Genomic DNA, 25129 nt, shown 5'->3' on the forward strand with positions numbered 1-25129 from the left:
TCATGGGCAGAAAAAAAAATGAGGTTCTTGCTCACCCCAATGAACCTTAATGAATTGAAAAAGAAAAACAAAAGTTTTCTCCTGCTACCTTATCCTGCCAAAGACGCATGGCCCGCTCCTAACCCCAGCTTTGAATGGTGCCCACTCTCAGAATGTTCCAGATCTGATATGCTCTACAAGCTAGCCGAGTCCTGGTCTTCACCAGATTTGCAGAAGTTGGGGTGTATCATTGACAGCTGGGACTCGGGAGCCCAACTACAGGGGTTCAGATCCCAGCTCTGTCACGCCTAGCTGTGCCTCAGTTTCCCCATTCACGGAACTGGGATAACATATCTGATTGTATAAGCAATCCGTACGGATATTTTAACCTTGTGTTATTGTCTAATGAATGAAACTTCCCCAGACTCCTGGGACTTTGAAAAATTGAAGTCTACTGGTCTGCCTGTATCTGAGCGTTTTTAATCAAAATAATCTCAGTATTCAGGGAGGAGAATTGGAGAGGGAAGAAGTGGATTTGAAAGTCTCTCACAGATGTTATGATGTATCAGTCACTTTCACAAAGCTCATTTAATCCTCTCAACAGCAACGACAAAAATCCTATGACATATTTGTGTCCATTTAACAAATGGGTAAACTGAGGCTGGGACAGGTCAAATAGCAGCCCAGTGACATTTCATTCCAGGTCTCTCTGACCCAAAGCACAGGCCTGTTCCCCGCCTTCATGACCTTCCAGATCAAGCACACAGACAATCTCTGAGACCTCACCCTGCCCCACGGTCATTTATCGTTGATTCTTACATGTCAGTAGCATCCTTTACCCTTATGAGCCTGAGCCTTTGCGGCCTTTTACCTGCTTTAACGTCAAGAATGAATGGACTCTTTCTCGAACAACAAATGGAAAACATAGTGGCAGTGGGCTGAGACATCCTTCTCTAGGTGACAGTGTTTAAGCACCTCTGCAATTTCTTGGCAACCAGGGAACTATGCCCTCCTCCTCAGGCTAGGGTGGGGCTTGGCTTATGATGTGGGGCCATGAGACAGAGTTTGTCAGGGGTTTGGCAGCTGTTGGGGTTGGTGTAGGATGGATTCCCCACGCCATCGCCCACCTTCTGTGTGATGTTGGATAGGTCACTCGAGTCCCCCGAGCCCCAGACTCTTAACAGTTCATGAGGCAAATGTTGTCTATAGCAGATTTGTTATACAACTTAAATACAGTGATGGATGGGAACCAGTCTGCACATCCAAGAGTGATGTTCTTAAGGTATGATGGAATCTCACCTCCAGAAGGACTCAAAGAAAGGGGTGAAAATTAAGGTCACTTACCCCTGAGAATATGCCCGACTGTTCTTTGGGTATCTACAGTCTTGGGATTTTACACATTCTGAAAGAATCTATTAGTCTCCGAAGGGCAGTCTTGTTTTCAGTGCGGCGTATACCCTTTCCACATTAAGTTAAAACGTGCATGAACATTTTTTTTCTTTTAGAGTTCTGTCTTCATTGTGCATTTGAAAAAGATAGAATAAGCATTTCAAACAAATAGTTTCCCACCTTTTTACTGCTTAAGACAAAAATGGTTTCAAATCAAGTCCGTCAAATAATTACCAGCAAAGGTGGCACCCAGGTATGGCAGAATTCATGAGCGAAGTGTTAGAAACACAAATCTGAAGATGTGACGTTTTTCCTGAGATCTATTCATTTCAATGAAACCTGTTACTTCTAAAGCTGGTCCCTGCAAGCTGCTTACAACAAACGCCCCAAATACCTAGAAACTTCTACTAACCAGCGTTGCCTGGCTTGTACTCTGCTCTCAGGAGAATAAAATGAAGCAAATGAAATCTCTCAAGGATGTGGGTCAAGTTGTATCAGGGTGTTGGTAAAGGTGTATCAGGCCATGTTAGTGTCTGGATACATTTAGTGTGTATCTTATAGCTTTGAAAAAAGAATGGCTAGCCTTTGGATGAATACAATGTTAATACAAATGACCTCCGAGTGCTTACTTGATGCCAGGATCTGTTCTGAATGAGTATAGGCATCAACTCATTTATTCCTCACAACAATTCTGTAAAGGAAGTGTTATTAGTATTCCCATTTTAGATGAGGAAAGGAAGGCACAGAGAGGTTAAGTGACTTGCTCAAGGTCACACAGCGAGTGAGCCGCAGAGCCAGGCTTAGTACGCGGGAATATGATTCCAGAGCTGTCTTCTTACCCGTGCACTCGCTGTCTCTTTAACCAGCATAGAAAGAATTAAACTTACTTTCTCTTTCACCTTCATTTAACTGAACAATTAATTATTTTTGACAGGCATGAGAGGAAAACAAAGGGAACGTCAATCTTAATGGTATTTTTTTTTTTGGTGTTTTACAGGAATATATGTGTGTGTCCTATTAGCTTCAGGTGCAGCATAATGCAGAGGTTAAGAGCTGGTCTGTCCAGGTTCAAATCCGGAGTCTACTGCTTATTAGCCACATGACCTTGGGTTTATGTAACTTCTTCCAGCCTCAGTTCCCTCATTTATGAAGTGAATCCACATTGTAAGAGTTAGCAACTGTGACCTGCAGAGAAGAGCACCTGCTACCCAGCAAGTGATTGTTAAATGCTATTGATTACCTGTTGAGGAAAAAGTTACTCTAGAAATCATGTCTTTCTGAGGAGGCACAGATGCACTTTGATACAGTCTTGACGTAGAAGCGAAGGGAAAAGTGCCTGGGACGTATGCCTTAAGCTGGAAAACAGCTCAGATTTTTCCAGATGACGTACCACACAGCCAGAGACATTGGGTTTTTGCGTCCCCACCTGAGAAGCTGCCAGAAGTCCTCAGGAGGTGGCCTGGAAGTCCCATCTGTCCCATTAGAATCTGTACAGATGAGGACACTGAGGCCCCAGGGACAGGGGCTCGCCACAGTCACGTGACCGGCCCCTGGCAGAGTGGAGATCCCCACCCTGTCCCAAGAAGAGTTGGGACTTTGGGCTACCCTTTGCCCTTTCTCCTCTCTAGAATGTTCTTCCCCAGATACTGGCAGGCCTCCCTCACTTGTTCAGCACTGTGCTCAGTGGCTGCCTGCTCCTGAGGTCTCCCTCTCTGCTTCGGGTACTTACTATCCCCTTTCTCTTGAGTTTTCCCCACAGGCTTATTGCCATATGACATTGTGTGTCCTTTACGTATTTGTGTGTTTATTTTTGTTCTTTCCCCACCTAATTCCAGCTCCACAAGGGAGTAGATTTAGGTTGTTTTTGTTCACTGCTGTATTATTCTTCATGCCCAGAGACAGGTCAGAGGCGGAGAAGAACACTTATCAAAACCTTGCACTCCAAAGCTGCCATGGGCTCTAATTTCAGGATTTTCATTTTTCTTCTCGTTCTCTTTCTTCTATCATGAAAAATGGCTTTCTCTCCAGAAGGATCTGCCTGGTTTTCAGTGACCAGGTGGGCAGACTTCCTGGGTTTGCCTCCTTTCACCTTCCCCCTGCACCTCACCCCCGCCTCCATTTCCTCCTGAATATGGAAAACTTCATTCATTCAAAAATTTGTATCGAGCACCAGCTGTGTCCCAGGCACACTACTCTGAACATGAAGAATACAGCAATGAACAAAAACAACCTAAATCTACTACTCCCTTATGGAGCTGTACTTAGGTGGGAAAGACCAAAAATTAACACACAAATATGTAAAGGACACAGAAAGTCAAGTGGTGATAAGCCTGTGGGGGGAAATCAAGAGAAATGGATAGAAAGTACCTGGGGTGGGCAGCCACTGAGCACAGCACTGAACGAAGGAGGGAGCCCTGCCGTTATCTGAGGGGAAACATTCTAGAGAGAAGAGAGGACAAGTGGGAAAGCTCTGAGATGTGAGCAGCCTGGAGGCTGGTGTGGCTGGAGCCTTGATCAAAGGGCCAGGGGAAGGCGAGGTCCTGGCCGAGGGGCTAGATCGGATAGGGCCTTATTTAAATCCAGCAGCCTGTGTCAATCAGACATGACTGAAATCAAAATTATTATAATTTTAAAAAAGTGATTTTTAAAAAATATACAGAAGCTAAATCTGAAATCAATAATTGCAAACTCAGATACTCAAAGTAACCAGGCAGGTAACAAAGTTGATGAAGTGGGCAGGATAACTCACCAGGAGGAATTTGGGCTCTCTATTCCCATGTGCTCTGATTTTTTAAAAGACACGGAAATCTGGATTTTTTTTTTTTAATGAGAAATGTCCCAATTTTTGAATCACCGCGAGGAACCACCAAAATGCATGTATAGTTCCCAGGATGTGACCGCTCCCCCCAAACATGGCCGCAGACCCTGGGAAGCTAATTCCAGTGAAAAGGCAGAGCCGTCTCTCGCTCTCCCCTTTCCTTTTTACCAATTCCTGACCAGAAGGATGCCAAGAGATGCTGAAAATTGTTTCCAGGAAAAAAAGTAGGACTCGAGTCTCATGGGGATGGGGTCTGAGACTTGTTCCAAGGAGCAATCAGTTTGCTTCATTTTTATGTCTTTCTCAAGACTTTTTCCTGATCACCCCTCATCATGGGTAATGGCAACGTGGTCCAAGTCCATCGCCCTTTGGGTTTCCATTAGTTTCATGATGATTATTATTTTGTCATCTGGGGTTGATTTAGGAGTGGTGAAATGTTTGCAGGTTTCATAAATGGTTGTCAGCCACTGTTTAGAATGGCAAAGAATTTCTTGTGTTGTTCGCATTGCAAGGGCTGGGGTGGTAGTTTCCAATGGCTACAGACATGAAAGGGGAAAAGCGGGGGAGCCTTAAAGGATTCCACACAAGGAGGTTGGAAAGTTGAGTAATTAGGCAGGGGTGAAGGGGAGGGGGGTGCAGGAGTAAGCTAAGCTCTCAGAGCTCTAAAGACCTGAGATGCCCAGGCTGACGACACTGAATCCATCATCTGCCTTCTCCACCCCAAGCCGGAGTTCAGCAAAAACCTGGCCCAAGGGCCACATAGCTGTTGAGACTGTACTGCATATAAGTAACAGAAAACTTACTTCAGAGGTGGTGTAAGTAAAAAGGAAATCGGTTGACTTGGGGAAATAAAAAGTTCTGGGGAGAAATCATTTCAGGTGCAGCTGGCTCAAAAGCTCAACTGTAGGTGATGTGCCCATCTCTCAGGTAATGCCCATTCAGGAGGACGCTGTCCTTTGTCACATGGCACCTCTGGAACTAGGGATGGAGCGGGAGAGAGGTAGGTGTCCAAGCTGAAGCCAGCAACATTCACTGGAAGTGGGGGGTGGACTGCCTCCTTGTGGACCCCAAAACTGATTCTAATGCACCTCTAAGTAACCCTTCTCCACCCCTCGTCCACTGGGCTACAGGGCCATTCATGAAATTTGTAGTGTTTGCAGGCGCCGTGCTCTCCTCCCGGTGTATCATCTCCTTTTCTCCTCAAACATTCCTACAAAGGTTGGAGCTTTTCAGACATCCTACTATTCTGCTTCCTGCAGGCCTAGAGGATTATTTTTTATTTCAAGTAAGGGGTGTTCGGGGAAGGTCACCTCTTTCATGGCATCTTGTACAAAATTCACACTCAGTATTTGGGACACTCTAGCCACGTGTGGGAGGTGCCCTGGATTTTGGACGGAAAGGTGGAAATGCCTCAGTATCACTTGGAGTGGAAGGAGAGGACCTGGCTGTCCTGGGCTGACATTGCTGGGCCTCCGATGACCAGCCCGTGTTTCCTTTCCTCCTGTGAGCTTTGCCCTCCATCCTGGCCTCCGCTGCACTTTTTCACAGTCCAGCTCGTGGCACTGCAGTCACGTCTGATGCAACACAGAGGCTGCAAGCTGGCAGCCGAGATGCATTTTGTTTGGTCGGCACAACATTTAAAACAGGAAATGGAGCCAACATTTGAGAATGTGGACATGTCACACAAACATGCAGATTTCTGGCTTCCATTAAAAAACCAGAAGATCTGTCAACACTGTGCCCACATTTCCACATGACTTCACTGGACTGGGGCTGGGAAAAGGACTCTCTTTTAGTTGGATGAGTTCTCTGTTCACCCCAATCCCCACCTCTCCCTATTGTCTCCCTGACACTGGGGCTCAGGGTTAGTTGCCATTTACTGTTGGGATGGTGCTGTTGGTTATCCTAGAGTAGATTTAAGAGGACAGGGAAATCTTTCCGATATCTACATGTCCATCAAAAGTATGAAAATGGGGCCGGCTGGGGTGGCTCAGTTGGTTAGAGCACAAGCTCTGAGCAACAGGGTCACCAGTTTGATTCCCGCATGGGCCAGTGAGCTGCGCCTGAGCTGAGCTGCCGCTGAGCTGCCAATGGGTTGCCGGATGGCTCAGCTGGTGAGAGCTTGTGCTCTTAACAACAAGGTTGCCGGTTTGATTCCCGCATGGGATTGTGGGCTGCGCCCCCTCCCCCTCACTCCCACAGCTAGACTGAAAATGGAGACTGGACTTGGAACAGAGCTGCACCCTCCAGAACTAGATTGAAGGACAACAACTTGATTTGGAGCTGATGGGTCCTGGAAAAACACAATGTTCCCTTCCTGAATTCCCCAATAAAATCTTAAAAAAAAAAGTATGAAAATGAAGTGTAAACCAAGTTAAGTCATTAGTATGAAGAACAATGAGAGAAAAAAGCATGTGTCTTTAGGTAAGTCAGGGTTTCTCAAGCTTGGCACTGTTAACACTTGGGATTGGACAATTATTTGTTGTAAAGGCCTGTCCTGTGCATTACAGGATAGCATTTAGCATGTCCACATAGGGACCTTACCCCTTTCTGAAGTAAATCATTTCCTGGGCTCCAGGCACCCACCACCAGTTTGGTAAAAAGTGTTTTCTCACCACACGTGAGCAACACTGATCTGAATTGCGTCCCCGTGGGCCCAGCATGGGCGGTGAGGCTATGAGTTGGCTGATTTGGGTTTAATCGTAGGTGGACTTGGGAACCACTGAGGCCATTTGTGATGGCCTAAGGTGTTAGAGAAGGAATTCAGCATTGGATGAGAAGTTGACTCATCTTAAAGAGCCTTTGGAGAATTTCTTAACTTTTATCTTACAAAGGCCATGGTGGATGCCATTTTGAAAAATTTTGCACGCAGTAGGTTTTGCTATGGAGTGTGGACCGCCATCGAGGCTTGTTGGAGGGTGGAGGGAGAGAACACATGACCTCTGATTATCTCCTCCAGCCCTGGTTCTGTGAGCTGCAGCACCCAGAGTGCCTTTCCCCAAAAAACCCATTCAGTGTGTTGCCTACTGTGTCTTTGCATCTCGTCACGTTGGTCTGTGATAGAAACTCAAGGAGACATGAATGTCCAGGGAGGAAAAACAGTCCCCTAGGCTAGTACTGTGGGCCATGTGATGTTTTCTTTTTGACCTTTCACCAGCGCTCCAAATCCCGTCGAGTGTCCGAAATACCATCCATGCTTAGGTTTCTCATAGTAATCATAATAGGTGCCCACGTTCATCCATTCAATACGTACTGATTGAACACCTACTACAAGGCCACGCACTGTATGACCTGTGTTAAGTGCTAAGCAGGGAGCTGGGAATAAGGAGTGTTGGGGTGGAGGAGGGAAGAGTGGTGTTTTCCATTGCATTTTCATTTAAAATAGAGGGGTCACTGCAGTGGTGTGCTGGTGATCCGGCTCGCTGGAAATATTAATAAACGATTAATTGATTTGTAGCATTTGCCACTTCTTAGCGTGTAAGTACTCCCACAGTGGCTGATTTCAAGCTACCAATGGTTTAACCAGCCCGCAAGATTCCTGCAAATTTAACCGCCATTTCTTGCAGGCTGGTCCAGGCTGGCGCCAGCATGTTGGTGGCAGAGAAGGCCTCACTGCAAACTCTCTGGCAGAAGAGCTCGCTCAAAGCCCACATGGGGCTGAGCCTGGTGTGCTCAGGAATAGCGGGGAATCCACTGTAGCCGGAGCAGAGTGAGGGAACGGAGCAGGAGACGTGGTCAGAGAGGCAGCCAGAGGTGAACAGTGTCAGGCGTTTTAAGCCATGATCAGATTTTTGGCTTTTTCTCTGAGTGAGGTGGGAGTCACCGGAGGGCTCCACACAGAGGAGGGACAGGCTCTGACTTACCTGGAGCAGAACCCCTCTGACTGCCACCAAAGGCGAGCAGGGACACTAATGGGAGACTATTTAGGCAAGAGGAGAGGGTGGCTTGGACCAGGGAGGCGGCAGCAGGGGTGGTGAGAAGTAGTTGAACTCTGGATCCATTTTGAAGGTGGAGCCAATGGAACTTGCTGAGGTAAGGATCTGGGGAGTGCTATAAAGAGCTCCCAAGTGGCTGCGAAGGTTTAGGGCCCAAGCATCTGGGAGGATGTGGAGAGCTGGGGGAGGAGCAGGTTGGAGCACCACCTGTGAACCTGGCCTTGAGCAGGTGCTTACATGCACCACGGTCCCCTTTCACCCTCACAAGTGGGTTTTTCCATTGTTCCATTTTAGAGAGGATGTGACAGGAGCCCGAGGAGGTTCAGCAGCATGTCCCAAATGGCCCCGATGGGCCATGGCCAGGTCGGAGGTGCCACCATACCACTGCCCTGCTGTCCTGCCATGTCTATTTGGCTCTCCCGGCCCCATTTCTCCCCTTTGTTTGGAGGAAATGGAGGCAGAGAAACTCTGGAAAGAAACCAACTGGGGAACCGAGACCCTCTCCCCGCTCAGAAAGAGCTCACACGGTGGTTCTGCTCGGTGGCTCCTTCGCCAGCCTTGTTCCATAACAATCTTGTTGGATTAACCCCATGAAGATTGATATTTTAAGCAGAATTTACATTTTAAAAAAATGAGTGGTCAGGGGGGCCGGCTGAATGGCTCAGTTGGTTAAGAGCGCGAGCTCTGAGCAACAAGGTCGCCAGTTTGATTCCCACATGGGCCAGTGAGCTGCGCCTGAGCTGAGCTACTGCTGAGCTGCCAACAGGTGGCAGGATGGCTCAGCTGGTGAGAGCATGTGCTCCTAACAACAAGGTTGCCGGTTCAACTCAGATTGAACACGGCACCTTGAGCTGAGCGGCCGCGAGCTGCCAACAGGTGGCCTGATGGCTACTGGACTTGGAGCTGAGCTAGCTGTGCCCTCCACAGCTAAGGCTAAAGGACAACAACTTGGCTGTTCCCCTTCCTCAATTCCCCAACTCTGTCCCCCTTCCTTGATTCCCCAATAAAATCTTAAAAAAAAAAATGAATGGTCAGTAGCTTAGAAGTCTTTGGTTTTGTGTGGACATCGGTTTAAACCTACCATAATAGCGTTACTGCCTGAGCCTCGCTGTTCTCATCTGTGGAGTGGGCATATTAAAGGATTCCTCTCAGATTCAGTGAGATAATGGACCTATGGCACTTAGCCCTGTGCCTGACCCACAGTCCACACTTGGCAAGTGGTCAAAGCAGGGGATGGGGGAGGGGGGGCGTGTCTCAGGACTGTTATTGTTTGAGAGAGAATTAGAAAGTTGGGTTTAATTTTAGACAAAAGCTGACTGACCTTAGAAGCTGGGGTGGGACAAAGGGATTATGAAGCACAACCGGGTGTCTGAGAGCTTTATGGTTTGGCCTTTCCCTTTCTTTTTCTTTTTTTTTTCTTTTTTTTTTTTGGTGTGGGGAGATGTGGTAGAGATTGGAGGCTTCTATCTGTGTTTCTGCTGTGCTCACCAGAAGTTCCAGTCCTCGGCCATTTTCTGCTCCCGGGGCTCCCATGGGAGCCAACCTCGGGGCCCCACAGAGTCTCCTGCCTTGAGTTGTCATTTGTCGAAGACAGAACGGCATGTTCCCTCAACCGGCAAATCCCCAGATGTGAGCCCATTCCGAGGCGGCCACTTTTTTTCCTGATGAAATTCCTGACTTGGTGTGTTGTGTTTTTTTAAAAACACGCCCACTGCCTCCAAAAAACCTCAGCCGGGGAAGAGAAACATTTCTCGTTGATTTACCAGGTTTTGAAATGGTGTCAAATGATGCCCCACTTTCATGGCTTAGATTCACCACTCTTTCCATTGACCGCTTTTGCGGACAGACCTAGATGGCAGAGCATGGCTATGACCTAGGCCAGCCCTGGCATTACACAGATGGGAGAACTGAGGCTCAGAGCGGCCAGGGAGGAGTGTCACACCCTAAGCTGGTCTCGGGGCCTCGGCAAGACCCAGATCTCTGGATTCGAGGCCCATTTTCTTCCTCCTTCATCAGAGGTCACGAACGGGCAGCCTGTGGCCACCTCTACCCCACAGATGTGTTGTTTTTGGCCCAAGAGTGTTTTAATTTGAATGAGTTGCCAGCATTAAAAATCAAGAGACTCCATATAAAAGCCCAGATTTCTGGCTTCTCTTGGACCATTGGGAGATGAGCCAAATGAGGTCTGCATTCCTGCATGGTGACAAGTGGGGATGGCAGTAATGACCACTCCCGTTAGCCGGGCATGTCTTCAGTGTGCCACAGTCCCCACCCCTCCCTCTAGTACCCCGGGACACTGGGGCTGAGCGTCAGTTGCCATCGCTGAGCTCTCCTTCCTGGTTCTCTTATGGTGGAATGAAGAAGAAAGGAAAATATTTCCTGGACTTGTGTTTTCATCAAAAATGAAGAAACAAAACATGAATTGAAATGGCTACTTGTTTAAAAAACGAGTGATACAAAGCATGATTGCTTTGTGGTAAGGAAGACAATTTTCTACAAATTTAATATGTAAACAGAATACATCAGTGTTGAAATAGCCAGCTCCCTTCACTCGCTGGTGCTACCACCCCTTCTCTGTCAGCATTACATTGGTGATCCCGGAATGCCAGGGCCGTAGTTTCCACTTATTTTTTTTTAAGGCAGAATTCAACTTCTTTGACCCAAATATGCCCCATCTCTCTGAAACTTGAAATGCTATTAAACCAAATTTAAAAAGTTTTTAGATGTTTAAACACTCTTTAATGGCTCAAGAAAGAGAGAGAGTGTGTGTGTGTGCGTGTGTGTGTGTGTGTGTGTGCGCGCGTGCGCACGCGCGTGCTGGCATACGTGATGTGTTCTTGATTTATGGGATTTCCCCTGAATAGAATTGGAGGAAAGTGGTTTTGCCCTGGCCCTCGGACTGGCACTCCTGGAGTTTGCTGTAAACTTAAGCCAGGGTGCAAAGCCAAGGTGGTGTTAACTCTCCTTTAATGGTGCATCAGTGAGTGGGGTGAAGGTTGGGTTAAGATTGACTTTCTTTCTGGGGCCGATTGGGAGGCGCATGGAGAGAATAATTGGGGACACCACGTTTTCAAAATGAGTACCGCTCTCTTTCTAGGAGAGTCGACTGAAGAGAAAAGAGGCTAACATTTGCAGAATCCCTGCTGTGTGCCAGAGCTTCTTGGGAAGATTATCTTTCTGCTTTCCAAAGTGGGCTTTGGAGCTTTCTTTCAGTACTGACATGCTCATTTAGCGTGGGTTAGGAAAAAAATACAGAGAGATAACCTACACAGTGCATCAAGGAGCAGCATGTCTTAGAACGAGGCTCAGTTTACTGAAGGAAGAAAAAGGGTCCATTTAAAGAAAAATATGTAACTAGCACAGGTGGTTTGTGGATGTGACAAAACCATGAATGACTGATTTAATTGAATCCTCACAAGACTCGGAAGTGGTCAGTTGATCGGCTCACCCCTACGTTTGTAAACCCTCCTAGCATCTTGTACTTCCCCCTAACACTTGAACTTGTTATAAACGTAATTGTGCAACCTTTTGCATAACTTTGTGTGACTCTTTGAAACTAGGGCTGTTCCTGTCATGTCATTGTTGCAGTCCCAGCATCCAGCAGAGTCCCAGGCACGCAGTGGGTACTCAAGAAATAACGGTGAATGAATGCATGGGCACCCTGCAAGGCAGAAATTGCTGTCCTGTTTTATAGATGAGGAAATTGAGGTTCAGAGGGGCCAAGTGACTCGCTTAAAGTATAGCAACTCAGATATGGCAGAGTCAAGATTCGAACTCATGACTCTGAAGCTGCACAAAGCCTGTGAGTTTTTGGCCAAACACCAATATAGGGGACTCAGGTTAGACCACAACAGCTGGCCCTTAGTGAAATGGCCCTTAGAAAAAGTGTTTCTTAAAACTACAGTGGTTCAATTTAAACATGGTCTGTTATTTTTATTTCCTTTCCACGTTAAGGGTATCACGTTTTCTTTTGATGGGTATACACTTTCTCATGGGTTGTTTCTAAAGATTGTACTTGACAGATCAAAATGGCAGCCCCTGAGATTGGTTCTCCCAGTTTTTTCTTGGTTTTGAGATTTTTCTAGTAGATGGAATCCTGGAGTGTGAGAACCCTCAGACAACTTCAGTTTTCTCCTGAGAGGTTATCAGGTCAGTTGGTGAAGTCTCTCAGCCCTACCCTGACTTTCCTCAGATTCACTGGACCATTTTCCCCTCTCAGGGATGAGGGCAGATGTGTCTCCCTCATTCCAGACCCCGGTGACACAAACACAGAAACCAGAGAAGCATCTCCAGGCCTTGTCCTCGGATGGCCAGAGCAGACCTACCATTCCTCTGGAAGAAACAAGAGCTGCCGGGATGCCTGTGGTCAACATGGCATCTCTCCATGGGCTCTGCTCACCTGTTTTGATTTTAGCACAATGCAGATGGTCTTTTTCTTTTCTAGAACAATCCAGAACCCTTTCCTCTAAAGGTTAATCATAGCAACCTGCTTAGCAAGGTCTCACCTCTGAAACTCTGCCTGCTAGTCATGCTCTATCACTTCTTCCCATCTTGGAAGTTGGCCAGGTGCCGCCGTTCCACACCCTGCCAGGACATCTAGCTGTGGCCAAACTTTGGCTGGCTTTTACTTGGGGAGCTTCCATGGTGGGGAGGCTGTGACAGCAGCTGTGGAGCCTTGGGACCAGAAAGACCCCATCCTCCCCTCAAGGAACCAGGAGACTAGTAGGTGAGATAAGAGAAGCACAGATGTTTACTTGGGACTGGGTTCTAGGTCCTGTGCTGAGGGCTGGAGTATAACCTCTTGTGCCTGTACAGCACTTTACAGTTTACAAAGGATAACCATAACTTATTTTTCTCTCTTTTCCAATTTTAGTTCTTTGTAGTAGATGATGCCTAGCATCCATCTATCTTCTGGTTTTTCTTTCTTTCCTTTCCTTTCCAGTTCCCCTGCCCTTACAAGACATTCCCTCACTCCCTGCTTCCAGGTGTAGACCTGTGACCAGGTCTAGATGTTATTCCTAGTTCTGGGTACAAACCAGCCAGTCTTTGCGTGCCCTCCCCCAGCCCTCAGGGGTTGGCTCAGGTCCGTGACTCAAGTTGAGTGGAACCCAACCCTGGGAACTTTGCTAGAATTCTTAGGGAGATGGTGCCTTCTTTGCCCTGACTAGCTAGGCCAGTAGAATGTGGTCATCTTGTTTAGAGGGCGGCTGCCTGAGAATGAAGGCAACTCGGAGGAAAATAGAGGCAAGATATGGAGGCAAAAGATTCCTGATAGCATCACTTGAGCCCCTGGATCCAGCTATTCCTAAAGCTAGAGCCATGGCATTCAGTCGGATGTCATTTGCTTCAGAAAGTTTGGACTTCCTCCCACTTGCTACGGACTAGTTCAGTTGGCTCCACGTACTGAGTTTCCCTGCTTCCTCGAATCATAATAAAACTCCCTTTCATTTAGAAAGCCTTCTGTTTCATAGCAATTGGACTCGTTTCTGCGAAACATTGGCCCAGTTTTGATGAGGGATCTGAGGCACAGAAGGGAATGGCAGCCGGGTAGCTTTTTCCCTATGAAGCGTCACCAACAACTTTCTTTTGGGCAAGAACAACAGTTGTTAATACCCAGGGCTCCTCTACCCCAGGGGAGGGCAGTGCAAAGAGATTTGATGAACAACCTGAGCGAGGTTAGGAAGACCCTAACTGTATCACATAAGGGTAAGGCTTATATTAAGTTAATTTTAGGGTACTAGGGTACAGGTAATACTAATGTTAAGTAATTTTAGATGCCTAGAAAAGTTCAGGAAGATGCGGAGGGTGGGGGGGAAATAGTTAACTGCAGTTTTTTACCTATGGGACCTGGGATGGAGAGGAAGGAGACTTTTATTTTTCACTTTATATACTCTGCTGTGCATTCTGAAAACTTTTATACGGACATGGATGGTTTTATACTCCAAATAAGTGAATTTCGGAAGGTAACGATCACTGGCTTTCCTCTGGGACAGTTAGAGCCTCAAATAGTGAATTCCAAACCATTGAAAAAAAAAAATGAATCCATGAGTCTCTACCAATAATAAATAGATAAGTAAATAAACAGGAGAGAGGGAGGTTTCTTGTTTACAGTAAAGTGACAAGGACTAACTGGAAATGTGGAGGAAGGGCTGGGTTAGAAACACGCCACGTTGTAACCACTGTGGTGAGGATTCAGTCAGAAATCGCCCATGGGTGCTAAATCTGGGGTGGACAGTGTCAACGGGGACTAGGATATTTGCATGCTCTTCAAGGATCTCCCCGCAGATGGCTTCTTAATTTCAAGGGGGCAAATAGCCACTGTGCAGAATCCGATGACACGCTGAGGAGTTGGTCAGAATTAACTTCTCAAGGGGAGGATGGATATGTGACCCCCTGAGAAGCTCCCCATCCCCCATGTAGAACTCTGGCCGAGAATGCATAACTTGAATCTGATTGTGAGGAAACCAGCAGAAGAACCCAGAATGTAGAACGTCCTGTTTCCAAAAAGGCACCTTCCTCTTCCAACGTGCCGATGTTGTAAGACAGAGGAAGGCAGAGGAAGTGTTAAAGGATCCCAAAGAGGTATGAGAACTAACTGCAGTGCCCAGTTCTACCCTGGATCCTACATAGGAGGGGAAATGCTGTAAGGCACATTATTAGTCAGTTGACAAATTGTCATGAGGGAGAGTGGAATGGTGTTAAAATTACTGATGTTGATAAGTGGCTCATGATTATAAGAGAATGCCCTTAGTCTTAGAAAATACACACTGAAGTATTTAGGGGTAAAGGGCCACCATGTATATAACTTATCTTAAATGGTTTAGAAAAAAATAGACGTGTGTGTGTGTGTGTGTGTGTGTGTGTGTGTGTGTGTGTGTGGAGAGAGAGAGAGAGAGAGAGAGAGAGAGCGAGCAACTGACAAATCAAATGGGATGAGATGCTTATATGGCAGGTGCATCTGGATAAAAGATATACAAGTGTTCTTTGTACTAGTAAGTTTGAAATTATTTCCAAATAAAAAGTATAAAAAAATTACTATCAGCAAAAATATACCGGGGTGCCAAAGAAAATGTCTACACATGACTTGTATTCATCTTTTGTTATCGATATATGTTGAATATTACAATTTTAATACAGTTTTTTCCTTCCTTAAACTGTGTGTACATTTTTTTGGCACCCTCTGTATATGTCATAATGACAATAGTACATGGCATTTATGAAATAGTGAGACACAGGCATATGATGTGATTTGCTCCTAGGAGACCCCTAACATCAGGCATGGTTTACGTGCTCATTTTTGCTGAAGATGAAATGGAAGCTCTGGGAGGGGCCAATGCCCCCACACCCATAGCAAGTCAGTAGAAAGTAGTGCCCTCACTTGGTCATTATCTTCAGAACCCACACCCTTATCACCTAAGCTATTATGTCCGAAAGCATGGGACACCTTCCATGGGGTGGCTTTTAGGTGTTATGCCAATAAAGCATTGGATAACGTTAAATCACTCAGTGATCTTTTAAATCTCTTTCTATTCACTTTCCGTTCTTTTAAATTCGGAAGAAACTCTCCAGTTGGTGCCAGATGGTTCTTAATGCCAAATACTTGCTGATTCTCATTGAATAACAAAGGGAGTCGCCAGGCAGGCAGCAGGCGCTGGAGAGAAATTGATAAGAAAATGATAACAATAATCTGTTAGAAAACTGGATGAAAGATATGAACAAACAATTCACAGAAAAAGAAACACAAATGACTTTTAAATGTGTGAAAAGATGTTCAGTCTCACTTAACATAAAAGATAAGCCCTTAAAACCACGCCCAGGAGGTTGGCAAACATCCCAAAGTTTGCTTGCATGCTCTCCTGGGGAGAACGTGGGGAAATAGACACTCCATCTATTGCTGGTTGGACTGTGTATCTACAGGGTCCTTTTGGAGGGCAGTTTGGCAGGATCTATGCAAATTGCCCATGCACCCACCCTTTAACCTAGTAATCCCACTTCTCAGCATTTACTGCAGTTGTTCATGTGCAAAGTAGCATATGTCAGTCTTTACTGTAGCATTATTTGTAACAGCAGTAGTTTTGGAAACAACCCAGATGCTTACAGATAGCGAACTGGTTACATAGACTATGGAATGGAATACCCATGCAATAGAATACTATGCAGCTGTGAAACAGAATAATGATAACTCTAGACGCTAATTTGGTAAAAACCTCCAGGAAAAAAAAAGTTACAAAAAGGTAATAGTATAGTAGGCTACTATTTGTTTAAAAAAAGGGAGTGGCATGAATAGTATTATATATTCATATTTGCTTCTGTTTACATAAAGACATTTTGAAAGGATATACAGGAAGCTAATGGAAGTGGCTATGGGAGCAGCGTGGGATGGGAAGGGCTTTCTGCTATACTCCTTTATAATGGATATGGAAAATCACCAATGCTTGGAACGGTGATGTTACATGTGCTCGTGGAAAATTGACCTTGGCTGTTGGGGTCAGCGGTTGGGGTTTCCCCCTTCTTCCTCTGCTGGGCCAGGATGTGGATGGGTTGGAGAGAAACAGGCTTTACCAGACTGCTTTATGGAAAGGGTTCTAGAAGGTTGTGTGGCCCGGAAGCGGCACTCTGCTGATGTCGGGGGCCTCTACCTCTGAACTACAAGCAAATTCTTCCCTCAACAAGAGCACATTGTGTTCTGGCCCTGCTCTCCCACCCAGGCTACTTTAAATGCGGATCTCGCTGCCAACAGCTACTTTTAGTAAGGGCAGACTATCACAAGGAGAGAAACTTGGGAGAAAATAGCAAAATGGAAGCATTGTTCCTGAGGTTTTGGAGCAGGCTCAGGGAACTGTGGGGTGGGAGAGGCCTGGGGACGTGCTTTGCCATCACAAGTAAGCTGTACCAATAATAATAATGATGATGGTGATGATGATGATAATAGTAATAATAATAATAATGTCACTTAAAGTTTGTCCTCAAAGCTGAAATCAAGAAAGGGGCCTGCAGAATGAACTCTCAAAGGCTCAGGATCCTCATCTGAAGGAGCTGGGAATGTTTGGAGAAGAAAAGCCCCATCTGGAGGCTGGAAGGAGCGCAGTGAGATTGCAGTGATCTGCAGTGAAGGACGGGAGGCCGGAGAAATAAGCCTGTGGGTTGACAGCATAATGGAGAAAGGCCATTTTTCGATGTAATCCAAGTTCCCAGGGATGAACCGGCATCATATGATTGAAGGTGGCAAGGGCAGTTCCAACTCCACACTAGTCAGTGCTTCTGATGCTGCAAAGAGGCTGCCTCCTGCAGTAGTGAGTGGACCGTCCCCAAAAGCATTCAAGCAGAGCCTGGGTGATGGTCCACGGACTCCAGCTTTGAGCTAGGGTGCCAGACATGGGCAGAGGTTCAATAACACTGGTCTACATGCTGGAGCACAGAGGACTGAGTATGAGGTTTTAATCGGAAAAATGGAATTGATGTTCCTGCAAAGGATTGTCCTTTGAGACTATTCTCTCCCTATATTTGGATGTTCCGGTGTCCTTTATAAAATTACCAGTTTGTGGAATGTAAAAGTCTGGAAATATCAGGATGAGATAATGTCCAAGTCTTTTCCATTGCTAAGATTCTGTGAGTCTGTGAAAATATGCTCCTGATTTGGATGAAACGGGATAAGGGCAAGAGTGTAAAATCCAGCTGAAAATGGACACATCAAGAGATGGTTGTGTCAGCATATTATTTAGAGATGTGGAGTTCATTGCCGGAAGGAACAGCTAAAAAAATTGACAGTGGTTGGCCCCTAGAGAACTGGGCTGGAGGTGAGATTTCTCTTAAGTATTAATTCTGTATTATTATATGAATTTTAAAATGATATGTATGTCTTACATGAATTTTGATAAAACTAAAACACTTTCAAAAATAAAAGACAGATGATAATAGCAGTCATTTATTGGCTTCTGTGCTAAGAGCTTTTTAACATTATTATATTTAATTAATCCCATCTTAGAGATGAGGAAATGGACTCAGCAATACATGAGAGTGTTTATTTCCCCACAGCCTCACCAGCAGAGTATGCTAGTATATTGTCAGGTTTTCTTGATCTGAGAACCCAAGTCAGACTCAAAACCGATGCTCTATTGTCCAGGGTGAGTGAGACTTCTGGGTGGTTTGAGGAGAGGGAGAGGCTGGAGAGGTGGGTGATACTGCAGAAAGGACGAGAAGATAACTGGAAGGGAGATAATGACAAAAAAGGAGGTTGTGGTTTGGTTTCTAAGTTGTACATTTTGAGAAATTCTGTAGAGGAGGTACAGATGCATGTTAAAAGAGAAACTAATAAACAATTGCTTGGGACATTTTTGTTCTTCTCTAATTTTGGCCTTGATGGGAGGGAGGCAGATGGGGAGAAAGTGAACAACTTTGAAGAGTCTACTCTGGGCCAGACACTGTGCTAGGCACCTAATATAAATGTCAACCCATCTGGTCCTCACCGTGACCCTGAGAAATAATAATATTCACCATGACTTAGGAATGCCTACTGCAGGGTTCCTCAGCCTTGCACAACTGACATTTGGGGCTGGATAATTCCGTTGTGGGGGGCTGAGCACTGCAGGATGTTTAGCTGCACCCCTGGCCTCTACTCACGAGATGCCAGTACCATCCCACACCCTCTCAAGTTGTGACAACAAAATATGTTTCCAGACATTGCCAACAGCCTCCAGGAAGGCAAAACCACCCCCATTTGAGAACCACTGGTCTCATGTGACTGGGCATGTCATATGTGGATGTATTGTCTTTAATCACCTTGCCAACTTGTGGTCATAATGTCCACTTTACAGATGGGAAAACTGAGGCTGAGAGAAGGGGAGGGATTCACCCAGAGCGACATCATTAGTAGTAGAGCTGAGAGTCAAACTAAGTCTTTTCAATACTGAATTTAGAAAACCAGCTGATGGAGACCTGGGCCCGGACTTGACCCCACGTTTACCTCAGGCTGGTACTAAAACACAGCTTGAACCTTTTTTTATTTAATGGCAGTGGACATCTCAGAGGAGGTACTGGTGTTTCATTAAGTTTTTAAAAATAGATTGGACAACACCAAATGCTGGTGAGGACGTGGAGCAACAGGAACTCACAGGCATTGCTGGTGGGATGCAAAATGGTGCAGCCACTTCAAAGACACTTCGGCGGTTTCTTGCAAAACTAAACAAACTCTTACCATACAATCCAGGAATTGCGCTCCTTGGTATTTACCCAAAGGTGTTAAAAACTTATGTCCACACAAATATCTGCACACAGATATTTATAGTAGCTTTATTCATAATTACCAAAACTTGGAAACAACCGAGATGTCCTTGATTAGGTGAATGGATAAAGAGACTGTAGAATATTATTACTTAGTGCTAAAAAGAAATGAGCTATCAAGCCATGACGTGACATGACATGGAGGAACCTTCAGTGCATGTTACTAAGTGAAAAATGCCGATCACATACTGTGTGATTCCACCTCAATGACATCCTGTAAGAGGCAAAACTCTGGAGACAGTAAAAAGATCTGTGGTTTCCAGGGGTTGGGGGGAAAATAGAATAAAATGGATGAATAGGTGGAGCACAGGGGATCTTTACGGCAGTGAAACTACTTTGTGTGTTACTATAATGATGGGTCCATGCCATTATATATTTGGTCCAAACCCATAGAATGTGCACCACCAAGAATGAGCCCTAATGTCAACTGTGGACTTTGGGCAATGATGATGTTGTCCAGGTAGGTTTGTCAGTTGTAACAGATGTCCCACTTTGATGAGGGCTGTTGATGGTGGAAGCAGCTAAGTTTGTGGAGGGGCAGGGGATATATGGGAAATCTCTGTACCTTCCTCTCAACTTTTCTATGAACCTAAAACTGCTCTAAAAAAATAAAGTCTTTAGGAAAAAAAAAACAACAACAACTAGGCTGGTAGCATGGTGGCTGAGAGCACAGGCTCTGAGGTCAAATGCCTTTATTCAATCCAGTTACCAGCTTGGAAACCCTGGAGTGTTACTTAACATCTTTGGGCCTCAGTTTTCTTCTCTGCAAAATGGAGCTAATGATAATATCTCCTCATAGGGTTGTCGTGAGGATGAGATGAGATAACATGAGTAAAACAGTGCCTGGCCATTCAGCATCGATAAATACGAGCTGTTATTCTTATTTGTGAGCTTTTAAATCTTTTTCACATACTCCAACCAGGAATGCGGACCCCAATGAGGTATTTCAGGGAACCATCTCTGAAGTGGCTGACGCTGCTTCTTTGCAGTCAAGCTCTGGGGTTGCAATTTGGGTCGATTTTTCGCTGACCACTGAGCAATCATCTCCGGCCTGCAGGAGTAGCCAGATTTGGCTTGAGTGTCCTGAGGAGAAGCCATCCAAGCCTTTGCCTTCCCCACCAATAGGCGTCTCAGGAGAATGATGGAAATATCTTTGCACATGGAAGAGATTAATTCATGTGGCCACAAACAGCTCGAACACTGTGTCCTCAGCGCTCTGATCTCCTATCCCCTGAAATTTACTCAGGGTGCCAGTTTGGCAGCCAGAAAACCCACAGGGCTGCCTTAACTACGCAGCGGGCCTAGCTGGGAGACCTCTCAGAAACTGTGGATGGCAGGATGAGACAATTAAGTAGCTTGATTGTTTTTAATTTCACACACCATCTCCCACAGCCACAGCCCACTTCCGCCCTCCAGTACATCGGCCAGATGAAATTGTTGTTTGGACCGTTGGGTTCCCACCTCCGGGCCTTAGTCAGCTAGTTCTCCCACCTGATATACCCTCTTTTCATCCCCACGACCACCTCCTAGTCTCCACATGGCTAAATCTTTCAATCCTGGTGCCATCACCTCTGCCTCCCCCTATCAGATCCTACATGGTTCTAGAAGGTGTGGGACCTGGAATGGGGCATAAACCCCAGCTCTGCTAAGGATAGGCAAAGGGCTTATTCTCTATTAACTTTAGTTTCTGCCCCTGTAGCATGGGAAGGCTGATCGCTACCTTCCTCATAGGATCATTAGTGATTTAAACACAAGAAGGTGTGCCAAGCGCTTGGCGCCAAGTGCTTGGTGCCGTGCTGAGCACATGGTAAGGATTCAGTAAATGTTAGCTCAATGAGGGTGAGGCAGAAAGGGACCCCTTTAGATAGTCGGGGGCAGCACTAGAACACGTGAAGAGGCGAGAAGAAGTCCCTAAGCAGCAGCGCAGCGGCAGCTGCTGGTTGGCTGGCCACACCTCCGTGAATTTGGCTGGTAAGGACACAACGCGCCCACGAGGCTTTAGACCGCAACACCAGATCAGCTTGGCGCCAGCTCCCGCACCCCTAGTGCCACAGAGCTTCCCTTTCCCCAAAGTTCCTCCAAAGTCACAGGATTAATTCTCACTGGTCCAAATTTAGTCATGTGTCCATCTCCGAACCAATCATGATGTCCAGGCAAGGAGACAGGTTCTGATTGGCCAGGCTTGGAACACATACCTGTCTCTGAACCAATCGAAATGGCCAGGGGTGGGGCAAGGTTCTGATTGGCCAAGCTTGGGACCTTGGGCCCATCTTTTCATAAATGGCGCTGGGGCACCTGGCGAGGGATCAGCTCCACCCAAACGATGTTGACGGAGAGTGAAGTAGGCGCAGTTTTCCAAAGGAAAGTCGGGATGCTGTTAAAGAAGACGGATGCAGGGCAGGTACAGATAATGGGCGTCCACTAGACCTTGGAAGAGCACGGTTTATTTGCTCCTGATTGTGTGGCCTGCATGAGCGTTCACAGGTTGGGACAGGAGAACCGGAACAGGGGAAGGGAAATCTTAGGCAGAGGGAACAGCAAGATAAAAGGCTCAGAGGTGTAAAATGACCTGTTCAGGAAACAGGAGCTCACGTGAGTGGAGCACAGGGAGTTGGACTGGGAGATAGATAGGCGGGCAAGGTTGGAGAACTGAGCAACGGTCAGGGGACCAGAGTCCTTGAATGTCAAGTGATTCGAAGAGGAAAGGGCTATGGTTCAATTTGTGTTTTAGAATTTATTCATTCATCCGACACACGCATTTACTGAGCACCTAGCGTGTGAATAAACAAAGTCCCTGGTTATGGTCTAATGCTACCCAAGGGCAGCGATAGGAGACCAGACTGGAGACGCTGAGTCTGAGGCAGGAGGCCAGTGGGGAGGCTAGTACATCAGTCCAGGCAGCTGGGGTGTGGCGCACATTTCCCCAGCCTCACAGCTCGACTCAAAGCCGAACCTGTACTATGCAGAGGGAGACCTCAAGGCAGGTTTTCAGTCTCCTGTTCGAAGTCCCTGCAGGGCACCCTGCTGGGAACAGTTTTGTGGCATTTGTTTGTATAGGCTGCCACCAATAGAATCACTTGCTGCTCCATGCGCTACTGGCTGTGTAACCTGCCTCATCTTTGTGGGCCTCAGCCTCCTCTGTTAAATGGCTCACTGATACCATGGTGGCAAAGTGCTTGTCACAGTGCTTATTAACACGTAAGAAATGCTAATGTTATTCATTACTACTATGACTGTCCTCAAGGCACATTGCCTCTCGATACTCATCTTCCTCACCTGGAAAATGGGGACCATGATAGCATGTGCCTTAGTGGAGAGGTAAACCACTTAGTGACTGTAGTGACATGGGGCAGATGACATCACCTCTTTGTGCCTCAGATTCCTCATTTCAAAAAGTGAGGCTAATATACCTGCTTATAGGGCTGCTATAAATTAAATAGATCATGTTCAGGGCTTCGAAGAGTTTGTGGCACATAGGACAGTCTCAATATATGTCAAACAAATAAATAGTAGCAATAGTACATTTTTAATGAGGAGGAGTGATCGTGATAGTTAAGTGAAGTTATAACATAATAAGGGCTTGTTAAATGGTGCCTATAATCAGTATCATCATTTTCCCATCAGATACTTTGAGGGAGAAATGACAGCATTGGATTTTGGGACAAAAGGGACACCATTTCCTCCCACAAAGGCAGATGCCTTTCTCCTAGAACACATGGATATTAAATATTGTTCCGTGGGTGGGGCGGAAAGACAGTTAACTGCGGAAAATTTCCCCAAACTCTCTTCAATCAGGGCAGGAGAATAGGGCTTGTTCCTCCTCCTGACCCACTTGTCGAGGATAACCAGAGGAATGTCCCTTACTCCCTGACAGTCCTGTCCCTCCCAGAATACAACTCTAGCTGGCGTTTCGGTTTTGTGACTTGGGGAATTCTTTTCTTCCTTGTGCCTGGAATAATTTGTGGCTCCATTTACAAGAGCAAAGCTCTTGTGATCAACCCCACTCGGGTCCCGGAAGCAGTGATGCCTGAAAAGCAGTTTGAAAAGGTCAGTTGAGGGCAAAGTCCAAAGTGATTTTAAGTGGCCCAGCTAAGTGCCGGGCTGAATGAGGAAACCTTTTAATTTATGATAGTCTTGCCCTGTGAAGAAAAAGACAACACCGCTGTGGAGCAGTTTGATTGCAAAGTAATAAATCCCTTTGTGTATATAAAAAGTACAGACATATCTAGTTCACATTTCCAGAGGAAAAAGATCTCTGCTGGTTGGGGCATGGGATTGGATTCATGTGCATGAACCTATAGGAGGAAGTGAAGGGAGAATAAGGATTGTATCATTGTTATACATTTTTAATTTACAACAGCTTGATCTGAGACTGCCGGAGATCACAGCTTCCCAAACTGTGAGACCTTGAGCAACTTACTTCACCTCTCTGTGCCTCATCTGTACAATGAAAAGAATAATATTACTGGTTTCTAAGGTGGTTGTAGGTAAATGAATTGCTAGATGAAAGGCAGTGAGAACAGTGCCTGGGACAGTGGACACACTTGGTAAGGGTCAGTTACTAATTTCTTATACAGACTTTTGTTTTGGTGTTGGTGGCAATTTTCTGCCTGGCACATAGGAAAGCCAGTCTAGAGAATGGCCTTGTTGTTTGCAATAGAAAACCTATAATTGTCTGTTCTTCCTTGGTTTTCTAGCTGGGAGTCCAATGAATGCATTTCATCATGCCTTGATTTTTTTTTTCTTTTTTTAATCCAACCTTTCAAAACGTGCTTCCAGTAAGGCCTCTTGGAATTCTTGAATTCCAGAGAGATTTTTCTGGCCACATCTGCTAACAGAGGAACTCTTCAAAACCGAGAGAAGCCTGCAAACCACTGGTTAGAAAATTGACTCTTTTCATTCATTCATTCTACAAATATTTCTTGTGGGCTTACTATTTGCCAGGTCTCTGTGCCAGGCTCGGGGTTCAAAGTAAGAATAATGTAGTAAACTTGACTCTTTGGGGAACCAGGCCCTGATTTAAGAGCTGTACATACAGCAATCCATTTAACCATCACCACAGTCTGTAAGAGAAATGCTGTTTTCATCCCCCTTTACAGATGAGGAAACTGAGGCACACAGAGGTTAAGTAACCATGGGCACACTGATAAATAAGAGTTCAGATTCACACCCAGGCAGCCTGGCTCCAATGTCTGTACTCTTTTTCTCCCCAGCTTTTTAATTTGGAAAATACCAAACCTGCAGAAAATTTCCCCGTGTGCACCATGAACATCACGTAGCTGTCACCTGGATTCACCAGTTGCTAAACATTTGCCACATTTGCTGTATTGCTGTTTCTCGAGCGATAAACATTGGTCCTGAACTATTGACTTGCAGCTATCCTGATTCTTCACCCCCACATATTTCCGTGTCTGTGGTAATTATCCATTGTTGCGTAACAAAATTTGAAAAGCAAGATGAAAAAGCAAATATTTAGCATATCCTAGTGCTGTCGGTCTGGAATTGGGATGCAGCTTAGCTGGGGTCCTCTGCGTCAGGGTCTGTTGCTAGGCTGGAATCCAGGTGTCCGCCGGGGCTGCTTTCATGGTAGACGTCATTGTGTTCACACATGTGGCTGTTGGTGGGAGGCCTCAGCTCCTCTCGATGTGGGCCCCTTCATAAGACTGCTCAGGACGCATTGGCTGGTGTTCTCCAAAGTGAGTGATGAGAGAGAGAGAGAGAGAGAGAG

At 45.9% G+C, this 25129-nt stretch overlaps 1 protein-coding gene across 1 annotated transcript in view; it reads left to right on the top strand.

Moving 5' to 3' along the window:
• The window catches only part of LOC109379989 (eyes absent homolog 2-like), a 111443-nt gene that overhangs the window by 10194 nt on the left and 76120 nt on the right, over nucleotides 1–25129 (top strand). The gene's annotated exons all lie outside the window — the stretch shown is intronic.

Source organism: Hipposideros armiger, unplaced genomic scaffold (assembly GCF_001890085.2).
Source record: "Hipposideros armiger isolate ML-2016 unplaced genomic scaffold, ASM189008v1 scaffold_31, whole genome shotgun sequence".
NCBI classification, from domain to species: Eukaryota; Metazoa; Chordata; class Mammalia; order Chiroptera; family Hipposideridae; genus Hipposideros; species Hipposideros armiger.